The sequence below is a fragment of the Pezoporus flaviventris genome, unplaced genomic scaffold, assembly GCF_033815535.1.
Source record: "Pezoporus flaviventris isolate CSIRO_AGI_PZ_B2104156 unplaced genomic scaffold, CSIRO_AGI_Pfla_v1 ptg000083l, whole genome shotgun sequence".
Classification (NCBI taxonomy): domain Eukaryota; kingdom Metazoa; phylum Chordata; class Aves; order Psittaciformes; family Psittacidae; genus Pezoporus; species Pezoporus flaviventris.
Genome location: NW_026892631.1, coordinates 13,181,033 through 13,199,271, shown reverse-complemented (window position 1 = coordinate 13,199,271; position 18,239 = coordinate 13,181,033). Strand labels below are relative to the sequence as shown.

Genomic DNA, 18,239 nt, shown 5'->3' with positions numbered 1-18,239 from the left:
ATTTTTCAGAGAGGGATAGAATGTTCAGAGGCAGCAGGCAGCTGACACAGAAGAACTTTGCAATGATTATAAACAGGCCCATGAGGTTTGATGCGAGCTGTATTGTGTCTGTATTAATCTGGTGTCATCAGTTGTTGTAGGGAGAACACGGGACTCTGCAGTGTGATTTAGTGGCAGGTGAAAGGAGATGGATCATATTTTCGTAGATTTTTGTTTGAAAACTACGGTGCTGTCCAGGAGCAGAAGTCACTCTCATCCTAGTGTATGAGTGATTTCAGCGGAGCTGTACACATAAAGCAGAGGAGTTTATCACACCCTTTAAGAGAAATAGATCCAAGAAACCAGAATGCCTCTACACAACTTTCAGCCAGCCTGATTTCCCTGTTCAGCAGCCTTGGGTTGAATTACTGGAACAAGGACAGTTTGGATCTAAGCATTAGGCATTAGACTCATAGAATCAGCTAGGCTGGAAAAGACCTTTAATGTTATCAAGTCCAACCTTTATATTAATTAACTAGGAGTGCTCCTAAACAGAAAAACCTGAAACCAGAAAACAGTGGTTTCCTGGTTTTAATTCTGTTATGAGAGGATTGACCTCACAGTGGTATTAGTAGTAGTACTGTTGTTTCTCACAGCACTGGGCTGCTGGCACTAGCCATGGCGCAGGTCCGGTCTGCTCCATACAAATACAGGACAAGAGCTTACAGTCAGAGGGTGAGAAAATGGACCACAAGAGAAGCTAGAAAAAGAGTTGGAGAAGGTTTCAAAATGGAACAGATCCCAATGGGTCAGGGTGGTCAAGGAGACTGCACAGCTCTGTGTCTGCAGCCAACCCTGTACTGCATGCTAGAAGGGGAAAAAAGGCTCTGTAATTCATTGCAGCACCTTCTCTGGGACCTGCTCTGTATAGTTCTGCCCCACTGCCTTTAAGTGGAACTCCTCAATAACCAGGGATGTTTCGTGATATTTTGGAGTTCTTGTTTCTTCATCATTTATTTCTTTCATGAAGTAATGTGCAATTTGCCTGTAACTGGATCACAATTATCCTGTACTGTCCCAGCTTCAGAAACCAAAAGCTAAAAAGATCTTTTCTTCAGCTGATGTCTGCTTTGCATGTGGGGACTGGAAAAGACAGAATAATACTCTGTGTATGTGTGTGTGTGCATGCACACATGTATGCATGTACACTGCCAGTTAGCTGTGGCACTAAGAAACTGGAGAGTGGAATTACAAAGACAGGTTGATGTGCTGGGGAAGATCAATGAGTATGAGAGGTTCACTGATGACAGATGGCTGGTTTCATACTCCGAAGGAGTGACAGAGGAGGAGGAGAACCAGCTGTGATCGAGTTGCAGGATGAGTGCATTGGAAGCACACACAGCCTTGTGCAGGAGAAGTAGCCCTGTTCCAGCAGAAGCAGGAGGATATAAAGGGCAGTGTCTGGGTAACTGAGAAGAGGTAGTAAGGGAGGGAAGATATAATAAGGGGAGAAAGGCTTGTGCCAGCACCCAGTGCATTTCGCAGAGTTGTAACAATTCAGAGAATAGGATCTCACAAAATGATGAAATGAGCTGGGGAAATCTGCAGCAAAATTAGATCAGAGAAGTGTTGATGGCAGAGTTGATGTTGCAGATAGTCACTGCTGTTTAAAACGCCAAATCCTCACACAAACGCACATGAGTCAAACGCTTCCAGGAGAAGGGGCTGGGAATTTTTAGTCAGTGGGCAATGGCAGATGAAATAGCTTTAGAAAGAGGCTAGCATAATGCTGGTGATCTTTATAAACGATGTAGGGGAAGGCATGCATGTATTGTAAAAAGAAAGCCTCACACCGCTTAGCTAGCCGGTGGAAGGAGAAAGCAGCACAATGTTTTTTTCCAGTATGTGAGTGGTTCATTATACCAGATAGATGAATAGACTGGGGGGTGTTGGTGTTGAAGTGAGAGGTGTGGAGAATTATAAACAACAAAACAGAGAAGGCAAAATGGCAAAGGAGGCATAGCCTGTGTTATCCCCAACCCTATGGGAACAACCAGATTGTCCACTAATAAGGAAATGATCTAGCCATTCTTTTAGATTAGTGATGTGGGAGGAGAGGAATTTAAAGGAGGGAAAGCATGGATCTCTCAGTAATGTATCCACTGGTTGTCGTTGTAGGAGATAATGAGAATGTAAAGCAAAGGTGGGAGGAGAAAATATCTTCTATACAAATGCAGTGAGCATATTAATAAGGTCACCAATTGAAAACACGCATCTCCAAGGCTAAGTGTGATATTCCTGGAACATGTGAGCTAGAAGGGAGTTAAAACAGAGTAGGGGGAGGCAAAGTTTATGAAAGAGAACAGACTGTGTTCTTCGGTCAGCAGAGACAGCAGTGTATATTCCATGTCCAGAGCAGGAAACACCACGAATGCTTTGCCTGTTGGAGCAGAGGCTGTTTGCGCAGGAGCTGGGGAAGAACAATGAATGCAGTCGTGTTATTCCTGGATGCTGCCACAGGTCCCCAGGGCAGGCAAAGAAAGTAGGTTGGGAAATGTTTTTACAGATAAGAGAAGTCTGTAAAACAGCTAGAACATTGATTAGGACGGATTTTAATTACTCAGCTATTGACTGGGACAACCACGATGCAGAAGGGAAGCAGAGGAATGGGTTTGCAGAGTAATGCAAGATTGCCATCTCACACGCTAGCTGAACAGCCAAACTTGGATAGTCTGAGGCTACTCAGGTCCTAATTCTAGGAAGCATGCCAAGTCTGATCAATTAGGTTGGAGTTGAGGAGTAGTTAGGATCCAGTGACACCATCTATTGTCAGAAAGAAAATGCTCAAGAGGAGGCGACGCGAACACTTCAGACACAAGATGAAGCAAATGAAACTTGTCCTAATGAAATTTGACTGGACTATTGTAATGTGTTGGAAGTGCGATAGGGGATATTTCTTGAAAGAGGCCATAAAGAGGGAAAGGAATGGAGCAGTAATTGAAATTCATCCTAGTTCAGCCTAGAGAGGGAATTCAGCAGCAGAGGCTAATAGCTGCAATGATCCTTGGCTAATGGAGAGTTCACTGGGGGTCATGAACACCTGCATATTTTAGAGCAGCCCAAACACCGCTCTCAATTATGGGGCTGTCTCTGGCTGTCCCTGGCAACTATAATACCTTTACACCTTGTCCCTCTCAGGTACATCAATTGATTTTCCAAAGCTTCTGCAACATACCCTTATAGTACTTATGGCATGAGTAGCTTGAAGACATAAGTGTCTCTTTGGCAAAAGAAGAAACACAAAAGAAAGCTAATTCTTGTACTAAAAGAGGATTTAATTGGGCTAGGAAATGACAACATCATTAAGAAAGAGGTGAGCTGTTCCTTCTCTTAGTAGTAGTAGATGGGGTTTTACCTTGATGATAATAAAACCCACTAAATATCACAGGTGATATGACAAATCCCTAGCATGGAAAATGTTAGCATTTTTTTCAGTTAAAGGAAATTATTTGGCAGCACCTGATAGCTCCCAATGCAGGCTAGCCCATGAAGCCTTTGGGAAGTGTGGAAATCACTATGCATTACCACAACATTAAAAACTCAGTTGCAACTACAATATGAGCACAAGACCTGGTGTGGACTTTCTAGAGGATGAGCTGACAGGTATAAAGTACATCACTGACCTAAGATTAGAGCAAGGAAAGCAAGCAGGAGAACAGACCAGGACATGGCATTGCCCAGAGAATTCACAATGTGAGAGTGGCCTGCACGCAACAGAGAAGGGGAGGTGATGCTGGAGTACTGCAGCAGCTAGTATCTGGAAAAGGCAGTCACTGGTCCAGGCAGTTGACCATGCCTATAGGTGGTGGAATGAGCTTATCTACCTTTCCTTCTCAAACTGGTACATTTTGTAGAGCTGAGTGGTCAGTGGGGCTCTTCCTCAGTTGCAGGGTAGACCTCTCCTTCTGTCTCACCTCCTCTGGCTCCACTTACAGCTGATGGAGAGCAGCAATCGTACTTTAGGCTTAAATAACATGTGCTGAAGATTCCTGCTTCTTTCCAGCATCCATAAGGCAGTATGGATGACAAGCTCAGATGTAGAAGCCTGCATTGAAGGCATCTATAAGGGGCCAGATGAAGCTTACGCTCAGCCTGCGGTATCAGGACAACTGTTTAGGTTGTAGGATGCCAAGCTGCTGATTATATTAGGCAAAGCAGGAACTCAGACTCATGTCTCCTACCTCCTTCATTACTGCCATATCCACTGGGCTTCTGGCTGTCTGGGCTGTTCTCTTGCGTTCTGTTTCAATACCTGTCAATAAAAAGTGTCAGTTTTGATGAAGGGCATTGCTCTGACTAGATCATTCAATTGAATGGTTCCCAGTGAATTCTAGTAAGAAACCATTTGCTTGAAGCTTTGTCCCTCTTTGTTGCTCATTGATCAATGGGAAGGAAGATCCAGCAAAAGAATATCCTAAGACATACACACAAATGAACATGCAATATGAAATTACCCATTGCTTTCTAATAATATCTTGGTATTAATATCTATTAATACAAATTAATATTATTAATATATGTATTTAATTAATAATTAATATTTATTAATAAAGTTAGTATTTCTAATAATTTTAATAGTATTACCAAGAGTGTACAACAGTTCCTGAAAATGTATCACTTGCTGATGGTGTATCTTGGTCTGCACAGAGGAATCCCCACTTACTTTAGTGGTTCCGGATGCATCTGTACTTGCAACCAAGGCAAAGACTATTTCCCAAATTCACAAGAAATATCAGAATAAGAGGATTAAAAAGAATACAGAATGGAAAGTTTGTTCACACAATAAGCAGTATTAACTTGAGCAGCTGCCCTTTTCTGTGGGTATTGAAAGACACATCAGTGTATAATGTTGTCAGAGGAGTTATATTTAGGATACTCCCTCATGCTTTGGAATACACATTTAGTTCTCATTAGCCTTCAGCAGCATGGGTGGTTACAAAGATTAGCATCTGCAAATCTGGCGTGAATACTGTGGAAATAGCCTTTCTTCTGATGTATTAGGCGTTCTAGTTCTAGTACACCAACAGAATCCCACGTCTGAATATCAGGGGGTAGCTCAACCCGTGTATTTCCATGTGTCTCTACTTGTGTGCCAAATTCTACCTACTCTTTTCATTTACATGAGGAGATGGAGAAGTAAGGAAGGACCAGCAATGAGGAGATACATGGCAGAGACACACCCTAAAGTAAGAAGAAAACAAAAAGTTAGGCTTTAGAGCCTGAAAATAGAGTTCATTGTATAAGACCTAGAAAATTATCCTGAGGCAATAGGACTCCAGGAGCCTGGCAGACAGTTTTCAGCAAGGAAGTCCATATTCATGTATTTCCATTGTTTACTGAAACTTCTTTTGTTCCTGGCAAGCTAATTTTCTGTGGGTCAGCTTGAGACCATGGTCAGCTTGAGTTCAGATGAAAATGGTATTTCGGTATTAACACTGATTGAGTATTTTAGAAGGAAGCAAAGATTGAGAAATCTGTTCAAAGGGAAGTAAGTGAAGATCACTTTTCCTCCAAGACCAATGATTAGTGAACAAATACATAACGAATACGTGAGAAGTGCTGCAATAGTAAAAAGAGGTTCTGAGCATGACTGCAAAATAAGCCAGTAAAACAGTGACAAGGCAAGAACAGGTAAAAAATGCAGTAAGATTGCAGAGGAGGTTAACATAAATAATAAGAAAGTATTCAAGTATGTAAGGAACAGGGGGTCAGTGAAGGAGATGCAGAGAACATGATTTATTGACAGCATAGCTAGACATAGCAGGAAACCTTAGTGGGTTCACTGCCTCAGTGTGCTTCCATAAGAGGGTGAGGAACTGGTACAGAGGCAGAAAATAATTTCCTGGGACTGTGATGCTGGAAGGGGAGGAGGAAGAAAAAGAAATAATAAAGAAAATGAGAAAGCTCCCACCAGCTTGCTCCCTATCAGAACACATTGCCCAAAAGGTATGGTTTATCACGAGGGCTGAAGAGCGACGTGCCTTTCCTGCAGGTAAGTAATGCAGATTTGGCAATTTACTACACAAAGTGGTTTGGTGGAAGTAAGAAATGGTGGTCAAGTAAAGGGATAAAGTGGTGACAGGGAGGAAACGCATGTTTTTAAGCTAAACTGGATGAGCACGGTGCCAAAGAGCCATATACAACCCCAGTAATAAACTTGCCAGGAAGTGAATACAATATAAAAAGATAAAAAAAGAAAGAAACTGTGGACCAACAGAGCAAAGCAGAAAGCTATATACCAAAGTATAGGAACTGCTCAGGTCAGGAAAAGACAGTGCCAGGTCTCCCCAGGCATAAGTTTCTCTGAGGAGGGCAAAGGAAGGCTTGAGGACACAGGTTCAGGCCAGAGCAAATGAGAGGCAAGACAAAGTGCTCGAGAGCAGTAAAAGTATGATGGTCACGGTGCTTTCACCTTCTGATTAGGAAGCAAGGATCATATAAAAATTACAATCTTATTTACGAGGACGAGGCTCTGACTTTCTTGCTAAATCTGTTTTCTTCGTTATCGGCTCCTCCCACCCATATTCCTTTTTCACACACGAGTTATTTCCTGACTGAATGGGGACTGTTTTCTGGGGACAAAGGCTGTCTCCTTTGTCACTTAGCCCTGCAGTGTCACACGGGTCCTGATCCGTAAGTGAAGTTTGTAGATGCCACCATCACCTAGGTATTAATTGCAAAAGAGGCAGTTAAGCCTGAGCTTCTGCCCTAGACCTGCACAGATGCAGTATAGGCAGAAGACTTCACACCACAGACGGTAGGTGTGTCGTGCTGGTGGTGTAGGTAGGTGCTGGCAGGGTGGGAGATGCAGGGCTGATACGGTGGGGAAGGTGGCAGGGCACACCAGCAAACAACACTCAACTGGCCTCACTGGCACCGCTCCAGTCTCTGTTTGTCGAAAGATTTGGGCCAAGAGGTGTTTTAAGAAATAATCTGAAGTCCAAGGGTTCTTCTTATGCAAACCTTAGCAGCTGGCAGCGTGGAGGAAATGACTAACGCTGTGTTTGCTGTCTCCCATGTGGCACTTGTGTGTGCGGAGCCTGCGGGAGCAGAAGGGGGTTTTCTCAAACCTTGTCTGCAAACAGACCCTGATGATTGCTTTGCTTTTACTTCTGGCAGCTTGGAGGGGGGACAAAGGGCTTTTCTGGTCAGCTTCAGATCATGTGGGCAAAGAGACGCTTTTCCCCAGGGAAAAGGCCAAGGCAATAACGAGGGAGAGGAATGTAGTGTAAGACGTGTGATGACTAACGCTCCAGGTGCTCATCACTTTCCTGCAGGGTACAAAAGCCTTTGGTTTCAGAGCGGTGCCTCACCTGCTGTGGTTGCAGCAGCGACGAACAGGGAATACACAACCTTATTCAATGTGGGAGTCCTGAAATCACGCCAAACCAAAACTCTCCCTCGCTTCTTAACATCAAGTTCCTCCATAGAGCTGGAGTAGCCAGTCTCACCATTTCACCTCCCAGGTATCTGTGTAAGGGGTCACCATCACTAATCCCACATGGAGAGGAGACAAAGAAATGAGGTCGATGGAGGGAAACTCCTCTATTACTTCCTGGGCAGCAGCATTGTCCTCAGGACAGGAGCAGCACCCAGGTGCAGAGCGACAGAGATATTCATGATAAGAGTGTGGCAGGATAAGTAAAACCATAGCTAAGACAATGATCTGTGTCTTGGAACAAGAGCTTGGCAGAGGCACACAAAGACTTTCCTTGGACTTCCAAGGGCCTGCCATGGGGTTCAAAAGACAGCTTTTAGTTGTGCATTTCTAAAGAGAGCAGAGAGAGATACTGCAGGGCTGCCTGAGAACTGCACTGAATGCAATGGTAAGAAATGAACACTGGACTAACTTTTTTATTACAAAAAAGACCCCAAACAAGCAAACAAAACCAAACACCAAACCCAGCCTTATCCCATTGAAGGAGCAGCCAAACACTAAGGAAGGGGAAATTCTGATATATGTATCAGGACCCCTATGGCAACTTATCACTTCTGCAAAGTCAGCCCTTGCTGCGCGCAGCTACCCACTCAAGCAGAGTCCTTGTGAACAAACAGAGAGAGAAGTTGGAATGAGCTCAGGTGAGCAGAGGTCAGATGTTTCTGTGGATGGGAATATCTTGTCCTCGGCATTTGGGGCAGTTGTTTGCTGTTGGTGCTGCTGCAAATCTGACACAAGCTCAAGAAATCAGAAGTTTCTGTCGCAGAGGGCACCTGGTCCTGAATGAATTGAGCTCTTGAATGAGGCACCAAACCATAGCAAAACAGATCTTTGCTCTGTTTGTGCTGTTGGTGTTCCCTTTTGCTGTTGTTACTGCATCATTATTTTCAAAGAAATGCCTAAGAGATTTTTTTGGGGGTTGTTTTTAACCCTAAATACTTTCAGGATTACTTTGTTCAGACAGCCCATAAGCATCATTAATTGAACCATTCTGTAAAAGATTTAGCTCAAGTAAACTAAGGATAGTGTGCATTCCTGCCTGCTTTCAGAAAGGGCATGGAAGAAAAATGTATTTAGCAAGAACTGGTGGATTATTAAGTGGCTTTATCTCCACTTAACATCTCTCTGTAAATAAGTCAAGGTTTGTTGCAACCTTGTGCAAGTGCTGGCAAAATCTAAAGCCTTAAACATGGAATTGCTTTGAAGACAGCTTATCTTCCTAAGGGAAACATTGTGCCCATTATTTATATATGTGGCAAAGCTTTATTAGAACATGGCTTTAGTTTCTCTTCTTAAATAGGTTGATTATTTAACATCAAACTTAAACTTTGGATTGTGGCATATTCGTAGAATATGAACCATACACAGTAATAAAAGCAAATAAACTCATTCTTTAAGTACCACCAGCAACGTTCTAAAACACAGATGTGAGCTCAGAATTATCCATTAAAGAAAGCAATGGAGCAGCAGGAGGGTATTATCTTGGAGGAATGCCTATAGAAGTCAATGGGATAATCTAGGTTGTGCTCCTTGGGTGTTGGATCATACCCTTGCAAGTCAGGTGCTTCTGATACATGCACCACTGCTCTGGAATAACGTATACCGTCATCATCACCAAGAAATAAACATAGTGTAGGCTTCTTACTACCACTATAGGATTACACAGGTTTTGATACGTATGATAGCAACTGGCAAAAGAAACAATTGTGCTTTCAATTATTTAAGCTCTTGAACAGTTTTTCTTAACTTGCTGATTTATTTTTTCATGCTGCATTTCTCAGGAAAGGTTGATTTTGATCATTACAGCTTTCAGTTATGGATCTGGTTTCCATTTTTCACCCTTACAGAAATGTGCAGATTTGTGGTGTCAGGATTCCCAGCGCTTCAAGTGAGTAGAAGTAACCCTGTATTCCCCCCCCCCCCCCCCAGTAAATAAGCAGAAAGAACACAACTGGATTAGGTCAATAATCAGGTTGGATAAGCAAAACACTTTTTCTCAGTATTGATAGATACATAAGCACATATATCTACTTTTAGGTTTAAGGTATTCAGAGCTGCTATCAATGCTTCAGTTTAAGCCTCTGCTGTTTTAGGCTAGCTAGTGAGGTGCAGATAACCTGTATGAAAGTAAATACATCTGAGCTCACTAAAAGTAGTATTTGAGCATGAAACTAGCTTTCTCCCAGGGTTTGAAACTGGGAGTAAGTTTCAAGGCCCTTAATGGTGAAAAATTAGCTATTAGATTATCTGATGTGATTCCTAGGATTTAGGGAAGTGATTGTCTCCCTGCACTGGGCACTGGTGAGGCTGCACCTTGAATCCTGTGTTCAGCTCTGGGCCCCTCACTCCAAGAGGGACATTGAGGTGCTGGAGTGGGGCCAGAGAAGGGCAACGGAGCTGGTGCAGCGCCCAGAGCACAAGTGTGATGGGGAACGGCTGAGGGACCTGGGGGGTTCAGTCTGGAGAAGAGAAGGCTGGGGGGGGGACACCTGATCGCTGCCTACAAGTGCCTGACAGGAGGATGGAGCCAGGAGGGGCTGGGCTCTGCTCCCAGGGAACAAGGGATGGGACAAGAGGAAAGGGCCTCAAGCTGCCCCAGGGCAGGTTTAGATGGAGCTGAGGAACAATTCCTTCCCCAGAGGGTGCTCAGGCATTGGAACAGGCTGCCCAGGGCAGGGCTGCAGTCACCGTCCCTGCCATGGGGTAGTGGTGGCCTTGACAGTGCTGGGGAATGGTTGGACTTGGTCTTAAAGGACTTTTCACACCCAGTTGATTCTATGATTCTAGTATGTCTGTAAGTTACATCTGTACCCTGTGGTTTGGGTAAGGACTAAGGGAGCTCCAGCATGCCCTGTAGAGTCTCTTTCCAACACAAGGATATCGTTCTTTGACAGCCTTGTTATAAAGTTTTTAGCGTGCACAGCTCACCTTGCCCAAGCCTTACCAGTGGCTAGGCACAAGATCCAGGCTCTTGTCTGCAGGAGGGCTGGGGATCCAGGAGGCTTGGGGTGCATGGTGGATGCTATGCAGCTGCTGGCATTGGGAGCCCCAGCACAGCTGGCAGGGATGGGCAGCCTTTCCTATTTTGTTTGTGTCTGTCAGCGTCCCAGGAGCATCCTGCTTTTGGAAACACGGGATACCAGCTGTCAAGAACTATATTTGGTTTGCATTAAATCTTGTAAAAAATAAAAAAATTCAAAAAATTCAAAATTAAGACAAGAAAAGAAGTTGGTACAGCCAGAAGAAGTCTCACAAGTATCCCTAACTCCTACACACAGTACTGTAAGTCAACAGGTTTGAAATGCTGCAATCCCTGGATAGGACAACTTCATCTCCTGTCTGCCATGTAGATAAGGCCTTTGGCCTGTTGTCTATTCCTGGGAAAGAAGGTTGAAGGTGAGGCATGTTTTGTGCCATACAGTGACATCTTTGGCACACAGAGACTCACACATCCAACATTTAATGTTTAGGCACTTGCACTACCCCTGGGCTGGAGTATCTGAGGACCTTATAACCTTGTGATATTTGTTTCATTGAGATCCAACACACCCAGAAAGCAAGAAAGTCCTAATTGCATCATATTGGTGGCTGGAGAATAAAGCAGGGAGAACCTGAGGGCCGTACACTTCAGGAAGTGTCTCAGAAACTTCTCTGAAGTGGTATTAAACACTTAAATGGGAGACTGGGTGGCAGTGCTGGGCTCCTTGGTCACAAAGGAAAGCAGGGCAGGGAGATGGGACCTGCCTCTGAGATTGCATAACCCCAGGCATGGGGGTATTTTGCCTTCCTTTTAACTTTGCTTGCAAACTGGTGATGAATATGGAGAGAATATTGTTATTAGTTGCAACATGAAGTAACAAACAAAAGCGTATCTCTCATAACGTAGAAAAATAAGTTTGGTCAAAAGTACTTTGTTGACCGTACTGAAATAACTCCTTCTCTGACCCAGATACAGCATGTGTAATCCACTTTGTAATGTCACTACAATGCTCATCAAGATTTCTACCTTGATATGACATCTGTAGATCAGGCATTCATTGTTCTGATCAGCAGCATTCTCATGGTTGTGTTGCTACCTGGGTGGCTGCTGACACCAAAGAGACTTTGGTTGTATAAGATCATTTGAAATTTGCAGCAGTGGAGCATTTAGGATTTGCAGACAAAACCATTAAAGTATGGGCAGGATAGTTTTCTTTCCCTCTAAATATGAAGGAAGAGGACACAGGGATGACACTTTATTTAATTTGGATTAAAAGAATGCTGTGAGGTTTCATTTTTTTGGAAAGGTGAGTTTTGATGTTACCTTAAACTGGTAAAAAAAAAGTATATGAAAGTTCTGGTTGAAACTGTTTCCTCTGGAGTTTATTTCTAAAATCAAAACGCCTCTCTGATTTGAAGTTCTGAAACCCACTGCTGTGAAGAAAAATGGGCAGCCATTTCATTTATTCATTTTGGAAGAATGAAAGAGGCAATGAGTAAAACTGCAGTGGGGTGAGGAAAACCTGCTGATCAGAACGAAGATTACTTATATTACAATAAACATGTGTTGGTCTTGGCTAATATTGGTTTAAGTCACAGTCTCATTTGAACTCAAAGTGCCTTTTGCTTTGGCTGCTCAAAGGACACAATTGTCATCAAGGAAGTAAAATCTCTTCTGTTCCCCCAGCTGGAAGAAAAGAGATTGGAGGTGGCAGTGGAAGGGACAGGGCACAAGAAAGAAAAGGAAAGGAAGGCAGACACCTGCACACAACTTCTTACAATGGCTCCAGCCTGCCCTTCCATTGGCAGGAATCCTTTTGATCAAATCCTTGCCCTGGGCTGAAAGCGTTTTAATGAGCGTAGAGACACTTTTTTTTCTGGGTCTATTTTGTGTTCTTAAGGATAGATAAGTAAAGTGTGCTCTTAAATGATCGTGTCTGTGCTCCTTAAATGTGCTCTAGAGGAGACGCGTACTGCTTGAATGTGAAGGCTGAGCAGTGCCAGCCTGAAGGACAGAAGGAAAATAGCAGAGGAGGAAACCAGAGGTCAATTTGTTTCCTTTAGAGCTTTGTTTGCTTTAGGAGGAGGAATATACAACCTGCAGAGAAGTGGGGATTTGGGGGTGGGGAAACTCCCATGTCTTGGGACATTTCCCCAGCACTGGTTTCTTTGAGATTCCCATCAAGGCTACTGTAGTTCACCCAGCTCCTTCTGCCTGCATCTCAGTGAAGGGATGCTTGGTGGGTGACAACACCCATCCTCTGTGGCAGGGTGCTCTGCACAGCTCCTTGAGCCCCTTGCTCTTCAGACTCGGTCCTAGACTTAGAGGAAGGACATGCATGATTTGGTCTGCAGTGGTGGTCTGTGAGTCCCTGCTCTCCCCACTGTGCTGGGGACAGGTATGGGACCACATGGAGGAGCTCCTCTTGGAACAGTCTGAATGTAGTGGGCTTGTGGAGCTGAGGAAAACTTCTCTTGCCTGGGCTGCCAACATGGCTCTTCTCTTGAGCCCTAAAACACATTAAATTTGTATATATATATATATAAAAATGGTTACACTTGACAAAAGGCAAATGCATTTTAATTTGACATGTCATTATTCCGAGGCATGTGTGGGAAAAGGCAAACTTTGTCCGTATGTCACAAGGTACTAACAGTTAGTGGAAATCAATAAAGGGACCTGCTTGCCTTGGAAAAAAACACCCACTGATCTCTAACATTCCATTTACCTGTTAGGTTTCAAAGATGGGGATGCAGGAGGATGGAAGCCAAGACCTCTGTGCAGAAGAAGCAGAGCCTTCCCCAAACTGGGATGGCGAGAGTTGAAAGGAAGTTTTGCCTTCACAGCAGCTGCCAAAATCAAACTCTTTTCAAGTGTTTTTGATGTGACTCGCAGGAGGTGCAACTACTGGGAGCTGCGTGCAAACAGGGACCCTGCAGATTTCTTCCAATCCTGGCGACAAAGGTGTGACATTTATGATTTGTGACTGTTATTCCACACGTGTGAATTGCTGAAAAAAACCCAAAAGCTTTTGAAAAGGCAACTTCCATTTGTGACTGATGCAGTTTGTAAACGAGAAAGTGCCAACATTGGAGTGCTGGCTGGTTTAGCTCAAGGTACCAACTGCTTCCCAGGATGACCTGCTGCCTGGAGCTGACTGCTCCAATGCTGTTAACAATGCTCTTTCAATAAGGGGAGTGTTATTACTGCATAGCTTTATCTTGGCTAACAATTATGTGCGAAGTCACCATACTTCTAGCAAAAAAATGGACAAACAGTGGAAATTAATCTCATAGAAAATCATTTTGATGAGTCCATAGTTTATCTAGTTAGATATTTTGACTCCAATGATGTTACGAACAGCCCTGGGAAAAAGGTAAACTGCCAAATACAGAGACCAAGGAAAAATTCCCTAATTTATAATATTGAGGTATTTGTATAAGTTTCTGTAACTGCCAGTGGTAATTCACCTCATGCCATTATTACTGCCATTAGTGCCTTTTTAGCCATCTCCTTGGTTATTTTTCTCAATCACATCCTTCAACAGTGACTGTTCCATAAGTTAAATATGTGATAAGTAAGCCATTTGCACTTCCAGTTTTAATTTCACTGCATTAGTTTATGTAGGAGTCTCAGATTTATCCCAGGTAGATTATTCATTAATCCACTCCTGCTCGTCTTCATGTGAGCTAACCTGTAGTACAGAAGCAAGAAGGCCCATACATCAAGGCATTTTTGTTTCCAGTCTTGATAATGATTCTTTCTGCTGCATCTTTTGCAGTGAAGCAGCTGGATCTGTGACACTAGATTAAGAGGATGCCTCTTTTTTTTTTGACTCTAACAGTATAAGGCTTTTAGTGTCATTCTCTTTCACTTAACACACATTTACAATGCAAAAAAATGTTCCACCTGGAAAGATTTAATATTATTTAAACTCGTCAGTTTAAAGAAAAATGTGTTAATTTTTTGTGGTAGTTCTACCCTTCTAAATTTGGGGTGATTTTCTTTATCTCTAACCAAATACTAATACTAGCAACAGACTAGTTCTGTATTCTACATACACTACTATATTGTACACACACTACTATATTCTACACACACACATATATGCAGAGATATTTCTATTTCTATCTAGCTATATATGTTTGTATAATCAAACATATACAAACAGGGGAAGTCCAGGTTAGATCTAATGCAGAAGCTCTTCCCTGTGAGGGTGCTGAGGTGCTGGCACAGGGTGCCCAGAGAAGCTGTGGCTGCCCCATCCCTGGCAGTGTTCCAGGCCAGGTTGGACACAGGGGCTCGGAGCAAGCTGCTCCAGTGGAAGGTGTCCCTGCCATGGCAGGGGGATGAAACTAAGCGATCTTAAGGTCCTTTCCGACCCAAACCAGTCTGTGGTTCTATGGTTCTATACACACAGAGACACCTGAACTGACTGCTTATTTCAGTGGGCTTCTCAAACAAGCCTACCTTCATGCCTCCTGCCGACACGCTGCTTTGGCACAGGACAATTTAGAAAATAATTAATTCATTAACTAATCTCAAGGATACCCGAACAAAATACCAAACCCAACAGAAACAAAAACTTGGAGGGCTTCATCTGTAGAATGAACACTCAGAGGATTCGGATAGCATCAAGTACCTGAGAAAACCTTTATGTGGAAAATTGCCCATGCATTTTACTACTTGCACAACTTAGCTCAATTACCGGCAAAGTTAAATTAGGCGTGCACAGTTACAATTAAAAACACCCCTTCTGCCTGCCACGCAGAGGCTGCTAGTTCATCAGGAAAGGGAACACAGGGATACCTGTTCTTCAGTCTGTCTGAAGATGGTCTGCTTGGGCATCCGCAAAACAAATCAATAGCAGAAAATCTGGACTTAGACAAGGGCATTTAAAAATGACAAGAAGATGCACTTCTATGATGGTATTTATACATGAGTCACACCAAAACACCAATTCTTTTATCAGAATACTTCAATAGCCACTACTGATAATGCTGCAGTGTCCCGTTTGTAAGTTGCAGTGTTTTGGAAATGTATCCACAACTGGATATTTGGAATATTTCAGTATTAAAACTAATGCACCATGCAACATCTTTTATTTCCTGATGTTTGCTGTTCTCTGGGATAATACTTTATATATACATAAGCCAGTCTCTTTTCTTTCATGTAATTTCTTTCATTAAATTCTCAGAGTCGTGTATTTACAAACTTAATAGAACTGGTCAGATTGCCGGGGTACATCTGTAGCCTGAATAGGCTCAGCTGTGCCATGATGCATACAGAGGGAAACCTCCAAGCCTTCAAAGGGTAAAAGGTCCAGAATAACAGGGGTTTGGGTGCTGCAGTGTGTGTAAGACCAAGCTTGTGCTACAGTGCTAGGTATGCGTGACACTCCTTGGAAGTCATTGCCTCTATCTGTGAGATTGAGGGGGGGTCATAAGGGTTTTATTCAAGGCAGGACTATGCAGCAAGAGTTCATATGAATTTAGACACTCTTCATGTGAAGAAATGGCAATTAAAGTGCTTTAAGCAACTCACTGCCAGCCAGACTTGCATAGCTATTTGGGTACTGGAAGATGTAGTAAGTAGCTAGTAGAGCTTCCAAACCTTTCTACAACAATGAAGTATGGTCATAGCAGAGGCTATAGAAACCAATGAAGGATTTTAAAAGATCCAGCAAAGGAACATGCTGAACCATTAATGATGATTTTCAACAAATCTTGATGCCCCAGGGAGTTCCAGGAGGCTAGAAGAAAGCTTATATAGAGCCAACATTTAGAAAGGTTAAACGAGATGACTTGAGTAATTATAGGCCTGTCAACCTGACACTGATTCTAGGCAAAATACTGGAACAGCTGATATGAGACTTGATTAATAAGGAATTAAAGGAAGGTAATATAATTAATGCCTTTCAACATAGGTTTATGGAAAATAGATCTTGTCAAACTGGCTTGATGTAATTTTTATGAGATTACAAGCTTGGTTGAGAAAGGTAATAGCACTGATTTAATGTACTTAGATTTCTGTAAGGCATTTGACTTGGTATCACCTGACACTTTGATTAAGAAAGGAGAATGCTACAAAATCATTGCAGCAAACATCAAATGGATTTTAAAAACCAGCTAATTGCTACATCTCAATATGTAATTGTAAATGGGTAAAATCCATTGAGCAGTGGTTCTGTTCCAAAGCTGTTTAGCATTTCTAACCATGTCCTGCAAGAAAAAAATAAGTCACTATAGATTATGCTTAGAAACCACACAAACACTAGGAAAACAGACAATAATACAGTTAGTGTGTTACTGATAAAAGGAAGAAGTTAGGTGTTTTGGCCAAACTCTAAGGTTTTCTGTCTAGAAACATCAAAAGTTGGCCTTACAGGACCTTTCCTGTAATAGATGTGACTTTTTTAAAAGACTTAGAACTCATTATGAGTGGGTAACCAGCAAAACAAAACTTCCAGTGCAGCATGGTGCCTCATTGAATATGTAGTAGGGAATGTCAGGTCTGAGTGGGGTGGGTTTATATGTGACTAATACTGGCATCAGTATCACTCCTTTGGGGGTACAGGGTCCTATTCTGAATCCCAGATCAAGAGCAATGTTGATAAGCTGAGGAGCATTGGGAGAAGACCCTCAAGAGCATGCAAGGAACTGGAAGAGGTGATTTATCATGAAGAGCTCAATGAATTCAGTGTTTTGCCCAGAAAACTGATGAGGTGAGCTGGTTACAGACCAAACTCATGGGATTTGTTTTGCCCAACTTTCCCCCTCTAAATGATAGGGAGATGGTCTAGGCTCACTACTTTGTCACCCTCATTCAGTCAGTGCAGAAGTTGGGTATCTCCAGCAGGCATCTAATCCCAAAGGGAGATAGCTGCAATGAAGTGACTTCTGGAAGTGCCTGTTTCTGTCAGTCGATTACAGAAAGATCCCCAAACACTGGGTGAGACAAGATGCTTCGTTTTTGCACGGTTAAAGTTGAATGAGATAATCCCACACTAATTGCCTCCATGGGGAATGTAGTTTTTAAAATGAAGGCTCTTCAGTCAGTCAAATAACAGGCTTTGAAAGTTTTATAGGGACAAATTCAGATTGAAAATCAGGTGAGCCTATTTCTCAGGGAGCATAATTAAGCTCTGGAGCAAACGTCCAAGGGTTGGGCACTTTCTACACCAGTGGAAATGTTAAAGTCAAGCTGGAATAGTTTTCTAAAAGATGTTCTCTGGTTAAAATGCACTGACTTGGGGAAGTTAAAAGTGGCCTGTGTTGTACAACAGGTCAAAGAAGACCACAGCTTTTGTCCTTCCTGGGCAAAATGATGCATGCTTCTACATGTTGTGATGCTAGAACATTTTTCTTTCAGCCTTCCACAATTCATGAATTTCCTTCCATCCTTGCAAGACAAGAACAACTTAGAGGTGCGTAAATATCCTGGAAATGAAGGCTATAAAAATGTTAAGGTATGTTGAAGATGATTAGTTTAGATAAAGCTCGAGTAACATTCACTGCCCAAGTGCTGATTGTGTGATAGCCTTGCTGGAGGCGGGTGCTGACCTGTCACCGAATCTATTGACAGCTTCCATATCAATTAGGGCACGAGTGTCTTGAAAAAGACACCCAGTGTTTTCAAAAATACCCCACAAAATGTCCCATGGTTTCCTCTGTGCAACAGGCACTGGAGCAAGGCCAGATCCACCCTTCTCTTGGCCTCCACACCCTGCTGGTTCATGGTGCACGCTAGCGAGGTCATGCTGTTGATGCGGGGTTAAGTGAA

At 42.9% G+C, this 18,239-nt stretch overlaps 1 long non-coding RNA gene across 1 annotated transcript in view; it reads left to right on the top strand.

Annotated features, from left to right (window-relative positions):
• LOC133280534 (uncharacterized) overlaps positions 1-13,690 on the top strand; it is an 83,520-nt gene extending 69,830 nt beyond the window's left edge. Inside the window, exon 3 of the long non-coding RNA XR_009747209.1 lies at positions 13,193-13,690. This is a non-coding gene — a long non-coding RNA (uncharacterized LOC133280534). The remainder of the gene's footprint in view (positions 1-13,192) is intronic.
• Positions 13,691-18,239: the final 4,549 nt, after the last annotated feature.